The following is a 21,054-nucleotide window of genomic DNA, read 5'->3' as shown; positions in this document are numbered from 1 at the left end:
CTCTGGGAACCTTTCATGTAGTGGCAAGGTCTGTGGGTTGCATTTAAGCTGCTCGTGTTTAATTCTGGCCAAGCCACTAACTACTAGCAGTCTGACCTCAAGCAAATTGTGTCAGCATCAGTTCTTCGTCTATAAAGCAGGAAAAATAGTCATTGTGATCTTAATTTTTAGTATTTAGCTATTTGTAAGTTCTGATACGTTTTGTTGGTGTGATATTGTTAACTTATCTAAAATAACCCAAGTATGAATCATTTTTATGTCGAGATTAATATCAGTGATTTAAATAGTCAATTTCTGTGAAGAGGCCTACTGATACTCTGAATCTGTACAGGACCGCTCTTGTGTGAATCTCAGTATGCATCTGTGTTGAGCTACCGCAAAGCTCCCATTACAAGCTCCAGGTCAGAGACTTTCCAAACAAGTGAATCTGAGTATGAGAAAAATGGAAATTGACTCATGAAATTCTCCATCTACATGTGATGACCATAAAGAACAAAGTACTGAATACGCCTGTCTTTGTAACCAGATCTATAGCTCACTAGCATTAAAGGCCTGCGGACTTAGCAAAATAACTGAGAAAACTGTTTAAAAAGATTCCCAAATTTATCAGAGAAGAGATGGGAATGTTTGGATAAGGAGGATGCTCTGAGTCTGTCTCCTTGGTCTGATCTGTTTGCCACAGAGTGGTTGCAAAACTGAAATCAGGGCCTGCCCTCATTTCTCCCACCCTCCTGTCCTCCTGAGTAGGAGCCAGAGCCCCTCCTCTGGTCTGCTCCCCACCCAACCCCTCCCTGTCTCTCTCATAGCTCTCAGCCCAGCCACGCTGGTTTCTGTGCTCTGTACGCCTAATGCCCCAACCTTCGAGCCTTTGCACCTGCGGTCCCCCTGATAACCCACATGGCACCCACCTTCGCTTCCTTTAGGCTTTTGCTCAGAGAAGCCCTGAAGCCCTCCCTAACCTGCTCTGCTTGAAATAGCAGCAGCCCCCAGTTCCTGTTAGCTCTTATCTTACCTGAGATATTATCTCTTATTTTCTTATTTAACATTTGTGTCCTGAGAGCAGGGACTTTGTTTTCTGCTTGCTGATAAAGTCTTAGCACCTGCAGCAGGGTCTGCCTCATAGAAGACACTCAATAAATACTGGTTACTTCAACAGAGATGGGAATCTGATGAAAATTAGATTAAAAGCCTTTCTCCATCGTCCTGTTTCCTCTGGACCCTCAACGTGGGCAGCATTGCAAAGAGCTTCTGCAACCACTGGAGCTCTGTGGACCCAAAGACTCTGTGATTCGATTATGGAGCCACTCATGTGCTCTATTAGGTTTATTTTTGACAGTTTTATTTTGATACAATTCGTATACCATACAATTCACCCATTAAAGTATATGATTTAGTGGTTTGTAGCATAATCAGAGTTGTGCAACTGTCAACAACTCCCTCCCTCCCTTTCCCCCTTTTTTTTTTTTTTTAAGATTGTATTTATTTATTCATGAGAGGCACAGAGAGCAAGGCAGAGACACAGGCAGAGGGTGAAGCAGGCTCCCCGTGGAGGAGCCCAATGCAGGACTCAGTCCCAGGGTCCTGGGATCATGACCTAAGCCAAAGGCAGATGCCTAACCACTGAGCCACCCAGTGCCCCTACTCTCCTTTTTTTAAATGTAGGTGTGGAACCCCATGCAGGGCTTAAACTTATGACCCTGAGATCCAGACTTGAGCTGAGATCAAGAGTTGGACACTTACCTGGCTGAGCCACCCAGGCACCCCAGAACATTTTCATTACCTGAAAGAATGGGCAATACTCCCCTCAGTCTTAACTCACAAACCCCCACCTCCTTCCCAGAGCTAGGGACCAAGAAATCTACCTTCTATCCTTATATATTTGTCTCTTCTGGACATTCCATATAAATGGAGTCCTTCAATATGTGGCCCTTGTGGACTGACTCCTTTCACTCAGCATCATGTTCTCAGGGTTCCTCCAACCTGGAGTATGTATCAGTGTCTCATTCTTTCTATTGCCAAATAAGATTTCATTGTATGGATAGATCACATTTTATTTATCCCTTTGGTGATGCACATTTGCGTTGTTTCCATTTTAGGCCAAATCATTTACAAGCAATGCTGCTGTGAAGATTTATGTTTTTTTTGTGTGGATACCTTTTCTCTTCTCACAGGTGTCACCTAGAGGTGGAAATGCTGGGTCATTTGGTACTTCTATGTTTAACTTTTTGAGGAACTTCCAGACTGTTTTCCTAAGTGGCTGCACCATTTTATATCCCCACCAGCACTGTGTAAGGGTTTCTATGTGTCCTCATCCTTGCCAACGCTGGTTACTAACTGTCTTTTTTATTATAACTATCTTATAGATACAAAGTGGTATCTCGTGGTTTTAATGCACCTTCCTCCCTTCCTTTCCTCTTTTCTTCCTTTCCTCTTTTCTTTCTTTCTCCTTCCTTCCTTCCTCCCTCCCTCCTTCTTTCTTTCTTTCTTTCTTTCTTTCTTTCTTTCTTTCTTTCTTTCTTTCTTTCTTTCTTTCTTTCTTTCTTTCTTTCTCCCTCCCTCCCTCCCTCCCTCCCTCTCTCTCTCTCTCTCTCTTTCTTTCTTTCTATTTATTCATGAGAGACACAGACTGAGAGAGAGGCAGAGGCAGAGGGAGAAGTAGGCTCCCTGCAGGGAACCTGATGCAAGACAAGATCCCAGATCCCGGGATCACTACCTGAGCCAAAGGCAGGCACCCAACCGCTGAGCCACCCAGGCATCCTATTGATGCACATTTCTCTGATGGCTGTGAACTCATCTTTGCGTGTGGTTCTTGGCTGTTTATAGATCTTATTTGGAGAAATGTGTATTCAGGTCCTTTGCCCATTTTTAAGTTGAGTTATTTATTTCATTATTGAATTGTAAGAGTAGGGCAGCCAGGGTGGCTTAGCGGTTTAGCGACCCTTCAGTCCAGGGCGTGATCCTGGAGACCGGGGATCGAGTCCCACGTCGGGCTTCCTGCATAGAGCCTGCTTCTCCCTCTACCTGTGTCTCTACCTCTCTCTCTCTCTCTGTTTCTCATGAATAAATAAAATCTTAAAAAAATTTAAAAAAAGAATTGTAAGAGTATTTTATATAGTCTAGATATAAGACCCTTATCAGACATATGATTTGCAGGATTTTTCTCCCATTCTGTGTTGTTGGTTTTTTTTTTCACCTTTTTTAATGGTGCCATTGAAACATAAAATTTTTTTTTTTAAGATTTATTTATTGGGATCCCTGGGTGGCGCAGCGGTTTGGCGCCTGCCTTTGGCCCAGGGCGCGATCCTGGAGACCCGGGATCAAATCCCACGTCGGGCTCCTGGTGCATGGAGCCTGCTTCTCCCTCTGCCTGTGTCTCTGCCTCTCTCTCTCTCTCTCTCTCTGTGACTATCATAAAAAAAAAAAAAAAAAAAGATTTATTTATTTATTCATGAGAGACTCAGAGAGAGAGAGAGAGAGGCAGAGACACAGGCAGAGGGAGAAGCAGGCCCCCGACAGCACAATGTGGGACTCGATTCGGAATCCCGGGATCACACCCTGAACTGAAGGCAGATGCTCAACCACTGAGCTACCCAGGCATCCCTGAAACATAAAGTTTTAATCCTGTCCAACTTACATATGTTTTATTTAGTTGCTTATGCTTTAAATGTCGTGCCTAAGAAACCATTGGCTAATCCAGTCACAAAGATTCATGCTTATGTTTTCTTCTGGAGTTTTATAGTTTCTGTTCTTATATTTGGACTTTGATCCATTTTGAGTTAATTGTTTTAAAAGATTTTATTTATTTGATGGGTGGGGGATTGGAGAGAGAGAGAGCATGTGCATGCACAAGCAGGGAGTGGGAGAAGCAGGCTCCCCACTGAGCAGGGAACCCCGACTTGGGGCTTGATTCTAAGATCCTGGGATCATGGCCCGAGTCGAAGGCAGATGCCCAACCAACTGAGCCACTTAGGTGCCCATTGAGTTAGTTTTTTTAAATTTTATTTTAGGGGATCCCTGGGTGGCTCAGCGGTTTAGCGCCTGCCTTTGGCCCAGGGCGCGATCCTGGAGTCCCGGGATCGAGTCCCACGTCGGGCTCCCAGCATGGAGCCTGCTTCTCCCTCTGCCTGTGTCTCTGCCTCTCTCTCTCTGTCTACATCTATCATGAATAAATAAATATAATCTTAAAAAAAAAATAAAATTTTATTTTAAAGTAGCCTCTATTAGCCTCTCTTGAGCTATAAAATAAAATAAAATAAAATAAAATAAAATAAAATAGTAGCCTCTATATTCAATGTAGGACTCGCACTTAACAACCTTGAGATCCAGAGTTGCATGCTCCAATGGCTGAGACAGCCAGATGCCCCAAGTAAATTTTTATATATGATGTAACATAGGGCTTCAACTTCATTCATTTGTATGTGGATATCCAGTTGTCCCAGCACCATTTGTTGAAGACTAGACTATTCTTTTCTGATTGAGTTGTGTTGGCACCCTGGTGAAAAATCTGTTTTTTTTTTTGTTTGTTTGTTTGTTTTTTTTTAAGTAGGCTCCACATTCAGAATGGAACCGAACATGGGGCTTGAACTCATGACTTTGAGACCAAGACCTGAGTTGAGATCAAGAGTCAGACTCCTGGGGATCCCTGGGTGGCTCAGCGGTTTAGTGCCTGCCTTTGGCCCCCGCGTGATCCTGGAGTCCCGGGATCGAGTCCTGCACAAGGCTTCCTGGAGCCTGCCTCTCTCTCTCTTTCTGTGTCTCTCACGAATAAATAAATAAAATCTTGAAAAAAAAATTAAAAAAAAAAAAAAGAGGCTCCCAACCAACTGAACCACCCAGGCACCTGGTCAAAAATCATTTTGTCAGGCTCTGTGCTCAGTGTGGAGTCTGGTTAAGGATTCTGTCTCCCTCTGCCTCTCCTCCTGCCCCTCCTGCTCATGCTCTCTCTCTCTCTCTCTCTCTCTCTCTCAAATAAATACATCTTAAAAAGAAATATGGGACGCCTCTGCCTTTGGCTCAGGGCATGATCCTGGGGTCTCAGGATCGAGCCCCACATCGGGCTCCCTGCATGGAGCCTGCTTCTCCCTCTGCCTGTGTCTCTGCCTCTCTCTTTCTGTGTCTCTCATGAATAAATAAACAAAATCTTTAAAAAAGAAAAATAAAATAAAAAAATCTGGCTATAAATATGTGAGTTTATTTTTGGACTCTCAATTCTCTTCTCTTGGTCTATACGTGGTCTAGCCTTATACCAGCACCTCAGTGTCTTCATCACTGTTGCTTTGCCGTGAGTTTTCAAACCAAGATGTGCGAGTGTGAGTCTTCCAATTCTGTGCTTTTTCTTTTTATCAAGATTGTTTTGGTTATTTGGGGTCTCTTTTTCATATGAATTTTAGGATCAATTTGTCATCTTGAGAGAGGTCAGCTAGGATTTCAGCAGGCATTGCGTTAAGGCTGCTGATTAAAATGGGAACTATTGCCAGCTTAACAATATTAAGTCTTCAGATCTGTGAACATAGTATGTCACTCCCTTTATTTAGGTTGCCATTAATTTCTTTCACCGGTGTTTTGCAGTTTTCAGAGTACAGTTGATGCACAAAAAGCTTGGAGGCTAGGGGTACTGACCCTCTGCACATTTAAAAATCTGTGTATAACTTTGGCTTTCCCGAAACTTAACTACCAGTGGTCTTCTGTTGGCTGGAAGCCTTACTGATAACAAAAGTAGTTGGTTAACATATATTTTGTATGTATATTATAGATTGTATTCTTATGATAAAGTAGGCCAGAGAGCATTATAGGAAAATCATAAGGAAAATATATTTATAGTACTGTATCAAAAAAAAAAAAAAAAGAAAAGAAAAAGAAAAGAAAAGAAAACCCACTTGTACATGAACCCGCACATTTCAATTGTGTGTTCTTCAAGGGTCAACCATAAAAGTTTTGTACTACTTTTGTTAAATTTATTTCTAAGTTTTTTTTGGTGCTGTTGTAAAGTGGAATTTCTTTTTCAGTTTGCTCGATGTTATTGTATAGAAATACCATTGATTTTCACGTGTTGATCTTGTATACCGCAACCTTGTTGAATCCCACTTGTTCCTTTTAATGGCTTTGAAGTAGATTCCTTAGGGTTTTCTCAGTACAAGATCATGTTATCTGCAAATAGAGATAGTTTTACTTCTTCCTTTCCAATCTAGGTTCATTTTATTTCATTTCTTGCCTCATTGCTCTGGATAAAGATTATAATATTGAACAGAAGTGGTGAGGGTAGAGGTGCCTGGGTGGCTCAGTCGATTGTGTCTGCCTTTGGCTCTGATTGTGATCACAGGGTCCTGGGATCAAGTCCCGTATTGGGCTCTGTGATCAGCAAGGAGTCTGCTTCTCCCTCTCCCTCTCTCACAAATAAATAAATAACATCTTTTTAAAAAAACAAAAAAAAACAAGAAGTGGTGAGTCTAGACATCCTCCTTTCGTTCGTGATCTTAGGAAGAAAACATCCAGTCTCATCATTGAGTATGATCATTAGCTGTGGATTTTTCATAAATTCCCTCTATCAGATTAAGACAGTGCTCTTTTGTTGCTGGGGTATTTTTTTTTTTTTTTGTTATTGTTTGTTTGTTTTTAAGTAGGCTCTACGGAAAAAAAAAATAATAATAAGTAGGCTCTACGCCCAGTGTGGGGCTTAAACTCATGACCCTGAGATCAGGAGTCTCATGCTTTTACCAGCTGAGCCAGTCAGGTGCCTCCTGTTGCTGGATTTTGTTTTTTGTTTTTTTTTTTAGATTTTATTCATTCACGAGAGACACACAGAGAGAGGCAGAGACACAGGCAGAGGGAGAAGCAGGCTCCCTGTGGTGAGCCGGAAGCAGGACCCCAGGATCATGACTTGAGCAAAAGGCAGATGCTCAACCACTGAGCCACCTAGGCACCCCTGGTTTATAACTTTTGAATAATGCCTTTTGGGGGTAGGGGCAGAGGGAGAGGGCAAGAGAGAATCCTAAGCAGCCTCCCCCTCAGCACAGAGCATGTGTTCACAGGGCTCAATCTCATGAACCTGAGATCATAACCTGAGCCAAAATCAAGAGTCAGGCTCTTAACTGAGGGAGCTACCCAGCCATTCTGAATAATGCTTCATTTTTATCTCTTTAATCGGCTAAACAGTAGTATGTTTTTTATAAATAAGCTTTAACTTAATATTTTGTTAAAATATTTGTATTTGCAATACAATAAATATTTAACTTCACTGACCTTAGCTTGTGCATCCTAAACACTTTTTAGAAATAAATTTTGTGGGGTGCATGGGTGGCCTAGTTAGTTAAGGGTCCAACTTTTGGTTTGGTTCAGATCATGATCTCAGGGTCGTGAGATCCAGCCCCACATCGGGCTCTGTGCTCAATGTAGAGTCTACTTAAAGACTCAACCTTTCCCTCTGCCTCCTCTCTGCCGTGTGCACACACACTCTCTGTCAAATAAATCTTTTTTTTTTTAAGGTTTTGTTTATTTGACAGAAAGAGCAGAAGCAGGAGGATGAGCAGAAGGAGAGGGAGAAGCAGAGTCCCTGCTGAGCAGGGAGCCCAACATGGGACTTGATCCCAGGACCCAGGGATCACAACCTGAGCCAAAGGCAGACGCTTAACTAACTGAGCCACCCAGGCCCTGCTAAGTTTTTACAAAAAACAAAAAACAAACAAACAAACAAAAAATTTGTGAAATAAATGCAAAATGCCTTTGCTGGAGGCGAGAGTGGTGAGGGATGGGGTAATGAGGTGATGGATAGATATTAAAGAGGGCGCATGATGTAATGAGCACTGGGTGTTATATGCAAATGATGTATCACTGAACTCTGCCTCTGAAACTACTAATATACTATCTGTTAATTAATTGAATTTAAAGAAAAAATAATAAAAATAGTTTAAAAATAATGCAAAATGCCGGTATTGTCTGTATTATAATGTTCTACTTCATGAGGTTGTTAACAGAATTAAATGAGCTCAGTCATATAATGCTTTTGCATGATGCCAGAAATGGCAATACATGTTTCACATGTAACTTATTACTATTACTCTTACATATATGAAAATTTCCCTGTTTTTCCCAGGCGTTCCCCTCTGATCTTGCAGTCAGGCAGTGTTTTAGCAGCTGGTCATTTACATGACCTGTGTTCCCCACTGGACAGTTGTTTCCTTCAGAACCAGGCTAGTTTTGGCCTTTTGGCCTCTGGCCAACTGAGGTCTGGTCTGGCACCCCAGGCCTCTGGATCACAAGAGGGAAATGTAGTGCGGAGAAGAAAGAAGGGATGCCCAGAGCCATAGCTGAGGGCCCCTTGGCTCAGAGGACCCTGGCCAAGGAAGCTGTGGGTCTGACCCCTGATGCTTGAAGTCACTGGGCAGAATCGAGGTTGCTTCCAGGGTAGGTGATCCAGCCTGTCCTCCCCAGAGCTCCTTCTCAAACCTAGACCTGACTTCTTGTGGCTTGGGGGAAAGGCACAACCTGGGGAACCATGGAGCAAATATACCTCTTATAGAAGACTCTCCACCCCTGACTGATGTCTTTCAAAGAACTGGAACATAATTCACTGAAATGCCTTGATTTCTTGTTTGTCTTCAAAAACTGGGATGATCTGGTGACTGCCGGCTTTCATTTGTTTGTGGCACCGGGCACTGGAGTTGGGTATTGGGCCATGCTGGGCCCCACCACTCCCTACTGACTTCCCTACAGGCTTTTCCTCTCTAGGGACTGGGTACTGCCACTGAGTTTGTATTTTACCATTTTATAGAGTGGTATCAGACTGCACCTTTTATATTCCTTCTGTACATTTGCATTCCAAAGTATATTTCTCAGATTGGATCTTGATGTTTGTGGAACTAGTTCATTCTTTTTAACAGCTATATGGTGTTCCATTGTATGAATAAATGACTATTTATTCATTCCCTCACTAGGACCAGTTGGTGGTTGGATGTTAAAATATCCATTTTATAAATGGTTGTTGATTTATGTGGGTTTTTAATTTATTTTTCTCTTAAAGATTTATTTATTTATTTTAGAGAGAGACAGAGAACGTGTGCATGCATGTACAAGCAGGGGTAGAGGGAGAAAGAATCTCAAGCAGATTCCCTGTTGAGCTTGGAGCCTGATGTGGGGCTCCATCGCACATCCCTGAGATCATGACCTGAGCTGAAACCAAGAGTTGACACTCAACTGACTGAGCCATCCAGGTGCCCTTGACTTTTTAGTTTCTTGAATATATTTTGGTAAGTTACATTTTTAAGACTCAATACCTATTCCATGTAAGATTTAAAATTTACTGTCCTGAGTCGTTCATAGTAAAACCGCACCTGTATCTAAAATATGGTTCTTTTTCCTTCCAATAGTTATTGCTGTTCTCTCTCTCTCTCTTTATGTTTTGCCAGAGGATTTATTAGGCTTTAAAAATTTTTGGGGGGTTTAAGGCCCCTCTTTTATTTCTTTGTTCTCAATTTTATTGTTTCTTTATTCTCTCTTTTGGAATTTTCGGTTTTGTTTGGCCCCTACTACCTGCCGCCCCACCCCCACCCCCCACCCCAGCTTCCTGAGTTGACTGCCTAGCTCACTGCCTTTGGGGGTTCTTTATTTCTCAGATATGTATTTAAGGTTATAAATTTTGCCCTAAGTATTCCTATAGCCATATCCTCCCAGTTTTGTTATATGGTGCTTTCATTTCTTCTTCGACTAGTGAATACTCAGAAGTGAATTTTCAAGTTTTGAATGCATAGGGATTTGCTTATGTTCTATCTCACTGATTTCTCCCTATTGTAGCCAGAGAACATGATATATGTGATAGTAATTTTTTGGTATTTATTAAGACTTGTTTCTGACTTAACATGTGGTCAGTTTTTGAAAATGGTCCATGTGTATTCTTTTTCTTTTAAATATAAGATTTTTTTTTTTTAACATTTTATCTATTTACTCATGAGAGACACAGAGAGAGAGAGAGAGACAGAGACACAAGCAGAGGGAGAAGCAGGCTCCATGCAGGGAGCCCAACTCGGAACTAGATCCTGGGACTCCAGGATCACACCCTGGGCCAAAGGCAGGTGCTAAACTGCTGAGCCACCCAGGGAACCCCATCCATGTGTATTCTCTAATTATCACATATGGAACTTTATGAGGGTAGTTTATTTTAATTTAATTTAATTTTATTTAATTTAATTTAATTTTATTTTATTTTTGTGTTTTTATTTTTTAAAAGATTTTATTTACTTGTTCATGAGAGACAGAGAGGGAGGCAGAGGGAGAGGCAGGGTCCCTGCTCTGTGGAACTCCATCCCAGGACCCCAGGATCATGACCTGAGCCAAAGGTAGATGTTCAACTGACTGAGCCACTCAGGCACCCTGTTTTTTTATTTTTAAAAGATTTATTTGAGAGGGGGGAGTGCTCAAGAGAGAGCATGAGCAGGGAGAGGGAGCAGCAGACTCCCTGCTGAGTGCAGAGCCCTATGCCAGGCTGGATCCCAGATCCCAGGACACCAGACTCATGACCTGAACTGAAACCAGACACTTAACCCACTTGAACCACCCAGTTGCCCCAGGATTTTTTATTTTTTGAAGTAATCTCTACACTCAACATGGGGCTCAAACTCACAACCCTGAAATCAAGAATCACATGCTCTAAGGACTGAGCCAGCCTGTCACCCCTGTGAAGGTCCTATAAATCTTATACTTTTCATCTGTTTAATGGAGCTCTTAGCTGGTGGGGGAGGTATTTTAATGTCTTTCACTGTGATTGTGGATTTGTCGATTTATATTCATGAGTCTGTAAATTTTTGCATTGTGTATTTTGAGACGGTTGTTAGGGGCATAACGGTTTAAATCCTTTTATCTTCTTGGTCAACTGATCCTTTTAACATTATGTAGAGCCTCTTTATTCCTACTAGTGTTTTGTTTTGTTGTTTTTGTCTTAAAGCCTGCCTGAATATGTTCATACTACTTATATGAGTAAGTACCTACTCCCTATTGTATTTCTGCACACCAGCTTTCTTCTGCCTTGCATATTTTTCCCTCATTTCCTTACACTTAGCCTCTGTGAATCTTTATATTTTTAGGTGAGCATCTTGTAAATAGCAGACAGTTAAATATTATTACTATCATATTATTTGATAACCTTTTAATGGCAAGTTAGTCCATTTTCATTCATTGTGACTACAGATGTATTTGGATTATTTATGTCATTGTATTAAATTGGTCGATACCTTTTATTCCTTCCCCTAACCTTTCTTTTTTTTAAAGTAATTTTAATTTTGTTTTAAAGATTTTATTTATTTATTCACTAGAGACACAGGGAGAGAGAGAGAGAGGCAGAGACACAGGCAGAGGGAGAAGCAGGCTCCATGCAGGGGGCCTGACGTAGCACTGGATCCCGGGTCTCCAGGATCAGGCCCTGGGCTGAAGCGCTAAACCGCTAAGCCACCTGGGCTGCCCTCCCCCAATCTTTCTAATAAGAATCCTATTTCAAACATTTTAGAAATTGTCATTCAATTTCCAGCATGCAGTTTTGGTGCAACAAAGACTAAAAGTAATCCCAAATAAAACAAGGACCCTAGAGTTATTTTTATTTTTTAAGTTAGCTCTGTGCCCAACATGGGGCTCAAACTCATGACTTGGAGATCCAGAGTTCGCCTGCTCCTTGGATTAAGCCAGCCTGGTGCCTCTCTGCTGTTAATCTTATTGATGTAGTTTTCGAATGTGGGTGAAGTCCCCAGCCAACAGCCAAGAAGGGATCCTTGAGAAATCTTTGGTGCAAAAAGGTGATTTTATTAAGGCCTGGGGACAGGACCCATGGGCAGAAAGAGCTGCTGCCCTGGGGCTGTGAGGAGGGGCTGATTATATACTTGGGAGTTGGTGGAAGGAAAAAGGGAGGTGCCCAAAAACACTTTCGTCTGCTGAGGACAATCCTCAGGATACTGGCGACCTTCCTTGCCTTTGTCACAGTTGTCAAGCTAAGTGCTTTTCCCTCTAGCAAAGCATTAACATTAAGACAGTTGGAAAAAAAAAAGAAAAAAGACAGTTGGGAGTTTCCTGGAGAAAGGTCACATGTATCCCACTCAGAAGTTGGGGAAGGGGGGTGGTTGTGGGGTATCAGCTATGATTTTGTCCTCAGCTTGCCTTCTGCTCCTTCATCATTATGGTCAGATAATCAGCATTTCCCCCTCTGGTAGCCTTTTTTTTTTTTTTTTTTTTAAAGATTTTTATTTATTTGAGAGAGAATGAGAGAGAGAGAGATAGAGCACATGAGCAGGGGCAGAGGAAGAGGGAGAAGCAAATTCCCCTGCTGAGGAGGGAGCCTGATACAGAGCTCCATCTCAGGACCCCAAGATCATGACCTGAGCTAAAGGCAGATGCTTAACCTACTGAACCTCCCAGGGGCCCCCCTCCCTCCCTCCTTTTTCCCCCTCTTTTTGCTTTTGTTCTGCACTTTCACTGTGATGGTTTCTAAATGAAGACTTGTCATTTCTAAGTATGGGTAGGGTTTATGCTTCTTGAATCTTTAAATTTGTGTCTTTTGTCAGGTCCAAAAATTTAGTAATCATTATGTCTTTTTTTCTTTTAAGATTTTACTCATTTGAGAGAGAGAGAGAACGAGCAAGAGCGAGTGAGCAAGCAAGCAGGGGAGAGTACAAGCCAAGGAGAGAGGCAGAGGGAGAAGCAGACTCCCTGCTGAGCAGGGAGCCTGATGCAGGGCTTGATCTCAGGACCCCAAGATCAGGACCTGAGCCCAAGGCAGGCACTTAATCAACTGAGCCACCCAGGTACCCCTGTCTTTTTTTTTTTATTATTAAGATTTTATTTATTTATTTAAGAGAGAGAATGAGTGCAGGAGAGCATGAGCAGGAGGAGAGGCAAAGGGATGGGGAGAAGCAGGCTTCCCGCTGAGCAGGGAGCCCAACACTGAGGTTGATCCCAGGACCCTGAGATCTTGACCTGAGCTGAAATCAAGAGTGACTGAGCCACTCAAGCACCCCTTAAATCATTTTAATTGAATTACAATGCATACCCAGAGAAGTGTGCAAATCATAGGTATACACCTCACTAAATTTCCATAAGTGAAAAACCCTTAGAATCAGTACCAGGGTCAGGACTCAGAACATTCCAGAACCCATGGAAGCCACTCCAATGCCCACTCCCAGTTTCTTCTTCCTTCCAAAGGTTAGCACTTTTTATAGTCATTTCTAGGACTCATTTGATGTTGTCCTTCAGCTTATTGTATTCTGGAGTCTTGGGCTTCTCATCTTCTGTTAGTTGTGTCCTGAGTTTCAATCCTAGTGAGTTGTCCCTCCAGGGATTTTTCCATTTCCTACAGTGAGCTCATCTTTAAGGTGGTTGGTGTTGAATGATCCTTTCCTCATTCCGTAGCAGCCTGGATAAAATGGAGCATGGCTCCCAAGCTTTTCCCTTTTGCTTATGCCCCAGGAGTATCATCAGACCAGGCTCAGTTTTTATGGCAGTGTTTGGCCTGGAAGTTTCGGGACTGCCACAGCCCAGCCAATTGACATCCCAAACCACGTGATGCTGGATTGGGAGCTTTGGATTCTCAGGCTGAAACAGACAAAGCTTGCTTGTCACCTCCCTGTGGATGGGCACATTGTCTCAAGGTCCCCCTTTCACTTTTCAGAGACCTCAGGACCAACCTCTGGCCTTCGGTGTGGCCCAAGGCTATGTCCTGTCCCCATATGGGCCCTGAGCATAAGCCATCACTGCTCACACCTACCTCAGCACAGGACAGAAGCAGGGTGAGTGCATTAGCTGTCCTCTGCAGGGTCAGTGCCCTCTTGTTTGTGGCATCTGGGGGATTTCTCTTTCTTATGTGTGAACTCAGCTGTACATTTGAAGTAATTTCTGTTTCTTTGACCATCTGAGGAGTTTGTGAGGAGAGAAGTTTCAAATTATTTTGGTATGCAAAATCAGAAACACTAGAGAGGGGGTATTAGGTGGGCTGTTGAGCACTTGAAAGGTAGCTCATGTAGCTGTGGAACTTATTTTTAATTTTCATTGAATTTTTTTTTTAATATTTTTTTTTAATTTTTATTTATTTATGATAGTCACACACAGAGAGAGAGAGAGGCAGAGACACAGGCAGAGGGAGAGGCAGAGACACAGGCAGAGGGAGAAGCAGGCTCCATGCACCGGGAGCCTGACGTGGGATTTGATCCCGGGTCTCCAGGATCGCGCCCTGGGCCAAAGGCAGGCGCTAAACCGCTGCGCCACCCAGGGATCCCATGAATTTTTGTTAATTGACACTGATTTATAAACAGTGACTGGTAGCTAGCGGCTCCCAAACTGGACGATGCATCCTTGGGTTGGAAGGAGGAGCTCCTCATGGCCCCCTGGACTGAGCAGGCTCTGGTTACACTCATCCCAGAGTGTGGACAGCCTGCATTCCTGTCTTGTTCTACGTCTCTGACCATCTTGATGGAGCTTAAGTGGGAACCATGTGAGTTGGCCTAGATTCCATCCTGTGGATTTGGACCTGCCAGTGCCTGATGAATGGGCCAGGGAGCTGTATCAGGCCCCAACTGTTTATCTGTTGAGGGTGTGGCACAGAGTTGAAAAGGATTAAGAACAACCCTGAGTGACAGTCAGGACTCCCATTGCCTCTTTTGCCCCTTAAAGCCTTGGCTTTCGGGATCCCTGGGTGGCTCAGCGGTTTAGCACCTGCCTTTGGCCCAGAGCGTGATCCTGGAGTTCTGGTATCGAGTCCCGCGTTGGGCTCCCGGCATGGAGCCTGCTTATCCCTCTGCCTGTCTCTCTCTCTCTCTCTCTCTGTCTATCATAAATAAATAAATCTTAAAAAAAAATAATAAAGTCTTGGCTTTCTCGCTTTATCCCCTCTCCTTACCCCATTCTATCTTCAGCCGTTTTTGACCCTCAGACTCTCCCTGGAAGGCTTCTCCTCCTGCAGGACTGACCTCCCGAGGGGTTCCAGCTATCTGGGGGCCTCGGTTACAACCTCACACAGCTCAGGATCCCCCAGACACATCCCGCTTTCCTAAGCCTGGGTGTTTGCCCATCCCATTCCTCCTTCCTAGCTGTCCCTCTGTCATCCCCACTCCCACTTTCTTGATGGGCACATTTTCATTCTCTTTCAAAACCAACCTCCAATATCACCTCTGCAAGAAAGCCCAATTTCTTTTTTTTAAATAATAAATTTATTTTTTATTGGTGTTCAATTTGCCAACATACAGAACAACACCCAGTGCTCATCTCGTCAAGTGACCCTTCAGTGCCCGCCACCCAGTCACCCCCATCCCCCGCCCTCCTCCCCTTCCACTACCCCCAGTTGGCTTCCCAGAGTTAGGAATCTTCATGTTCTGTCTCCCTTTCTGATATTTCCTACCCATTTCTTCTCCCTTCCCCTCTATTCCCTTTCACTATTATTTATATTCCCCAAATGAATGAGACCATATAGTGTTTGTCCTTCTCCGATTGACTTATTTCACTCAGCATAATACCCTCCAGTTCCATCCACGTTGAAGCAAATGGTGGGTATTTGTCGTTTCTAATAGAAAGCCCAATTTCTGTACTCCCCTAACACTCCTGACCCGCATACTCTCCTGATACATAAGTCTATGTATATTTGCGTATGTATTCTTGTATATAAAACGTTTATGAAGGTACACTTTTTTTCTTTTAAAGATTTTATTTATTTATTCATAGAGACACACACACAGAGAGAGAGAGAGAGAGAGAGAGGCAGAGACACAAGCAGAGGGAGAAGCAGGCTCCATGCAGAGAGCCCGACGTGGGACTGGATCCAGGGTCTCCAGCATCATGCCCTGGGCTGCAGGCGGCGCCAAACTGTTGCGCCACCAGGGCTGCCCGAAGGTACACTTTGTATGCATGATGGGCAAGATTCAAAATTCACCCATGATAGCGAAGTTTGTCTCCCTTACACCCTGGGTTCCAGGCCACCCGCCCCCCTTCCTCAGGGCAACTACTGTCCCTCAACACCGGGAACACCCTTCCTCAAGAGCCTAGGGACTCCTTTTGACCTGCTCATGGACAGCAGGTGCCTGGAGGGCAGGGCTAACCTAGCCCGTTCTCTGTAGGCTCCCTGGGCACAGGAGGGGTTTGATGTGTGGGCGGACCACAGCCATCTGAGTACCAGGCTCTCAGGGTAGTAAAAGGGAGAATGATGGAGCCCTATCTGCGAATTGGGCTCAGTTGATTGGGTGGCTGTCTTTGGCTCAGGTCATGATCCCAGGGTCCTGGGATCGAATCCTGCATTGGACTCCCTGCTCAGCTGGGAGCCTGATTCTCCCTCTCCCTCTGCTTGTGCTCTGTTGTTCTGTCAAATAAATAAATAAAATCTTAAAAAAAAAAAAAAAAAAAAAGAATGGACCATAGCGCTACGGTGACACTCCCCCCACTGGCTTCCCCAGGGCACCAGGGCAGTGGCCGGGAAGCAGGAAAGCGAAATTCTTGTCTCATGGAGTCAGAGAATGAATCTTGAGTCAGAGGATGAACCTCATGGATAAAGGAGAGTGAATAAAGCTATAGAAGTTGATTAACCAAGGATACAGAGAAAGCTCTCAGGAGCCAGAGGGATCCCGAAAGTGTTTACCAATGGGAGCCTCCACTGACAGTCTTTTATTTAGAACTGACCAGGGAGCTCATGGCCTTATCATTTTTATGATGTCTTGGTTTGAGTGAGGGCTGGTGATAACATCTCGAATGGCTTCTTTTTGGGGCCTGGTTATTCTTTGTTGGTCACAGATGACTGTCAGGAAAAAGACACCTAGGGCATGGAGGTCTGGTTGGTTCCCTCATCTCTGGTTTCCTTACACTTCAGCATTTTTGGGATTTCTGTGGGCCTGATCACACAGCCCCCTACCTATCTCTCTGTACCTCGCCCCGCCTGTCCCTTACTCGCCCGCATCCATAGACGATAACCCTGTCTCCTGCCACCTTCCTGCACAATAGTCACGTGACTCGGTGCAAGTGTTTCCAGCTGGGTTGTCCCCACCTTCCCTGGAATGACCTTGGAAATGTGGCACTGTTAGTAAGGCATCAAGGAGACCCATCTCCCCAGGGAAGGCCATGGTTGAGGGGAGGCAGTTCTTTAGGAGCCCCACAAAAAACATCAGCTTGGAGATCGAGTGCCAGCTTCTCCTTTCAAAGAATATTCTGACGGTCTGATCAAGTAAGATTTAGATTCTAGTGCAGCACATTTCTGGGCACCAGGCCAGGCGGCAACACTGACGCTCTTGCTGAGTCCCCACCAGAGCCACGCAATGCTGGGGAGCCTGATGTGGAACCGAATGGAGGAAGCAGTGCAGGGAACCCCCTCCATTCCTCAGCAAGGAGGGGTTTGACAATTACTTGAAAAATGGATGGTTTATGTGTCCAGGGATGTGTGGATGAATTTTGCTGTGTTCCTCTTTGGACTGACTCAGAGGTTTCCCAAATGAGCTGTGCAGAGGAGTAGCCGTGTGGTGGTGGGGGGGATACACAGAATTGGACAGGCTTATGCAAAAGCTGCCCCATTGGGAGCACCTCTGAACTTTTTTGTATGTTTTATTCTAAATTTGTTTTTCTAGCAAAGACCTGAGACCAAAGGGAAGGGAGAGGTTGAAGGGTGTTGGGGTGTGGGATCAGAATGGTACAAGCCTCTCCATACCCACTTCCAGTTTTTCTTTTCTGCACTGGAGTTCTGGTCTGACAGCCCAAGCCTTGGGTAGAAAGGGAAGGTCCACTTGCGGGAGGCCATGTTTGAAAAGGATCAGAGAGATGGGAAAAATGGGGAGAACGACAAGATTATGTGAAGCAGCAAGTCAACACGAGCGGTGACAAGGGACAAGGTTGAGAGGGAACCCCTCCCTGGAGCTTTGTGCATTGGCAGTGTCACAGTCAATGAGGTTTATCTGAGGCATGATTATTGCTAACTGGAACCTCCTGGTAGTTCCAGGAGGAACTCCCTGGGAGTCCATGGTGGCATTTGGTGGAGGGGACTCTGAGCTTCCTGAGTCCCTGGGCATAGGTGCTGTGGATGTTTGTATTGTACAAGCCAGGGAGCTTGGTGACCACCCTGGGGCTACAGGTGTCACTATGCTTGGTTGGATGTCACCATTGGGTCCTACCTACTCGACCAGCCACATCCTCAGCCTGTCCCTGACACTGAGTCCCCCTCTGGTGCCAGGCATGCCCAAGTTCTTGCTCACCTCTGTGCCTTTGCACATGCTGTTCTCTCTTCCCAGAATATACCTCCCTCTGTCTCCATTGTTTTCACACACCCAACCAGACAACCACCTATCCCTTTTCTATGCTCTCTGTAAATGCTGCCTCCTCCAGGGAGCCCCTCACAACACTGGTTTCCTCAGCATGATCTGTTGGCATGTCTGCCTCCCCCACTGTGCTGTGGGTTGTCCAGTCTATGGGCCACACGGGGTTCATTTCTAATCCATCTACCTACCAAAATGCAGGCAAATGGGTGTGCAGCTCATGCTCACTGAATAAATGATTTTTTTTTAAAAAAAAAGCTAGTGGCAGGGGATCCCTGGGTGGCTCAGTGGTTTAGCACCTGCCTTTGGTCCGGGGCATGATCCTGAGGTCCCAGGATTGAGTCCCGCATTGGGCTCCCGGCATGGAGCCTGCTTCTCCCTCTGCCTGTGTCTCTGCCTGTGTCTCTCTCTCTGTGTCTATCATGAATAAAAAAAAAAAAAAAAAAAAGAAGAAAAAAAAGCTAGTGGCATTGCTTCTGGGTAAGTGAGATGTGTGGCTTTAAACTGTGCTGACGTGGAATTTGTACTCACCTGTAAAAATTGTCCTGAGAGGCAGGAAAGCAAATGCCACTCACCTTTTTTTTTTTCTTTTAAGGAATTTATTTGAGAGAAAGAGCAAGATAGTGAGAAAGAGCATGGAGCAGGTGGGGAGAGGGAGAAGCAGGCTCCCCACTGAGCAGGGAGCCCTATGGGGGCTTCATCCCAGGACCTGGGGATCATGATCTGAGCTGAAGGCAGATGCTTAACTGACTGAGCCACCCAGGCGCCCCTAGATTAGTAATTTAAAATTTTATTTTAGCAGTAGAACAAACCTCATACAGAACCCTAAAGCATAACAAGTCCACCTCCAGTATTTAACATACAGATATGCTCATGCTGGTGGGAAGTGATAGATGCACATGATTATTTCAGTGAAAAAGTTGGAAGCAATTTCAATTATCTATAAATTAGGGTTCATCCACATGTTGGTATACTGTGCAGTCCTAAAATCGAATGGGGGAATCCATTCCTAGGTAAAATTTATCAGAAATACCTAACAGACTTTTTTTTAAGATTTATTTATTTATTTATGATAGACACAGAGGAGAGAGAGAGAGAGAGAGAGAGAGAGGCAGAGGGAGAAGCAGGCTCCATGCAGGGAGCCCGACGTGGGACTCGATCCCGGGACTCCAGGATCGCGCCCTGGGCCAAAGGCAGGCGCCAAACCGCTGAGCCACCCAGGGATCCCCCCTAACAGACTTTTGTTCATCAAAAGACAGGTACACAGATCTTCCTTGACTTGCTATGGGGTAACACCCTGATCAACCCTTTGTACGTTGAAAAGATCCTTTAAGTGGAAAATGCACCTAACCTCCCGAACATCATGGCTTAGCCTAGCTGACCTTGAATGTGCCCAGAACACTCACATTAGCTCACATTTGGGCAAAATCCTCTAATGCAAAGCTCATTTTATTATGAAGTGTTGGCTCTCTCATGTGATGTAGTGCAAGCTGTCCAGAAAGTGAGAAGCAAAGTGGTTGTCTGGGCACAGGAGGGCTGTCAGCGCAGAGGTTCCTTACCCTTGTGATTGTTGCAGATGATGCCACGACCCAGCATCATGAGAGAGGAGCATCCTGATGGGAAAAGATCCACATTCTAAATTCCAGGTACAGTCTCTACTGAACGCGTCCTGCTCTCACACCATCATAAAATTGAAAAAAACCCTAAGTCGAGCCTGTCTGTAGACTGTGCACAGCAGCACTGTTATAACCAAGCCTCAGAACCCACCCAGATGCCCATCCACAGTAGAATGGGTAAATCCGTTGTCACATATTCATTGAATGGAGTAGCTTGCAGAAGAGAAGACGAATCAGTTACAGCTACACACGACATGGATGAATTTCACAGACATGATGGCGAGGAAGAGAAGCCAGATGGAAGAGAAAATATCCTGAGTCCTATTTACATAAAATACAAATGAGAGTAAAACTGTAGTGTCAGAAGTCAGGATGGTAGTTACATGGAGGGGAGCACGATGCTTTTCCCTGACGACATGAGCACTTTCTGTGTGTGTGTGTGTGTATTTTACTTAAAAAGCAGTTGTGTAAAAGGGATGAGAAACCATTTCATGTGTGGGAATGACGTCATCTCTGAGATTATGAGATGGAAAGAAGCAAGGCACAGAGGAGTGTGTGTCCCTCAAAACTTATGTGCTGGGGACAGAATATGTCTCCATCTGCTGGGGATGGTTGTATAAGAAAGGGGAGGTCCCTTTTGAATTTTCTACCACATTTCTTTTTTTTGTTTTAATTAAATTAAATTAAATTAAATTAAATTAAATTAAATTAAATTATTTGACAGAGAGAGAGAGAGCAAGCATAAGCAGGAGGAGCAGCAGAGGGAGAGGGAGAAGCAGATTCCCCACCAAGCAGGGAGCTGTATGTGGGACCCCATCCCAGGACACTGGGATTATGACCTGAGCCAAAGATACTTAACTGACTGAGCTGCCCAGGCGCCCTTCTACCACATTTCATTTTTTTTTTTTTAATTTTTATTTATTTATGATAGTCACACAGAGAGAGAGAGAGAGGCAGAGACACAGGCAGAGGGAGAAGCAGCCTCCACGCACCGGGAGCCCGATGTGGGATTCGATCCTGGGTCTCCAGGATCGCGCCCTGGGCCAAAGGCAGGCGCCAAACCGCTGCGCCACCCAGGGATCCCTTTTTTTTTTTTTTTTTTCCACATTTCTTATTCAAGAGAGTAAGTGCTATTCAGGTTTAGCCTCAGGACGCAGTATACGTCCAGACACTGGCTGGTCCCTGCTTCCTGG

At 44.4% G+C, this 21,054-nt stretch overlaps 1 long non-coding RNA gene and 1 pseudogene across 3 annotated transcripts; both read left to right on the top strand.

The window, feature by feature from the left end:
- The first annotated feature begins 8,943 nt into the window (after window positions 1-8,943).
- Window positions 8,944-20,743, top strand: LOC140637684 (uncharacterized). Of its 3 annotated transcripts, XR_012034742.1 has the most exons (6): window positions 8,944-9,206; window positions 12,579-12,776; window positions 13,640-13,757; window positions 15,682-15,849; window positions 19,322-19,504; window positions 19,822-20,743. It is a non-coding gene; the product is annotated as an uncharacterized lncRNA (long non-coding RNA). The 3 variants fall into 3 exon arrangements; XR_012034740.1 differs by lacking the exon at window positions 19,322-19,504 and having other exon boundaries at window positions 8,954-9,206; XR_012034741.1 differs by lacking the exons at window positions 8,944-9,206; window positions 19,322-19,504 and adding an exon at window positions 12,446-12,490.
- Window positions 17,849-17,971, top strand: LOC140639275 (U4 spliceosomal RNA; annotated as a pseudogene).
- Window positions 20,744-21,054: the final 311 nt, after the last annotated feature.

Source organism: Canis lupus, chromosome 8 (assembly GCF_048164855.1).
Source record: "Canis lupus baileyi chromosome 8, mCanLup2.hap1, whole genome shotgun sequence".
In the NCBI taxonomy this organism is placed as follows: Eukaryota; Metazoa; Chordata; class Mammalia; order Carnivora; family Canidae; genus Canis; species Canis lupus.
This window is presented reverse-complemented; position numbering and strand designations above follow the sequence as displayed.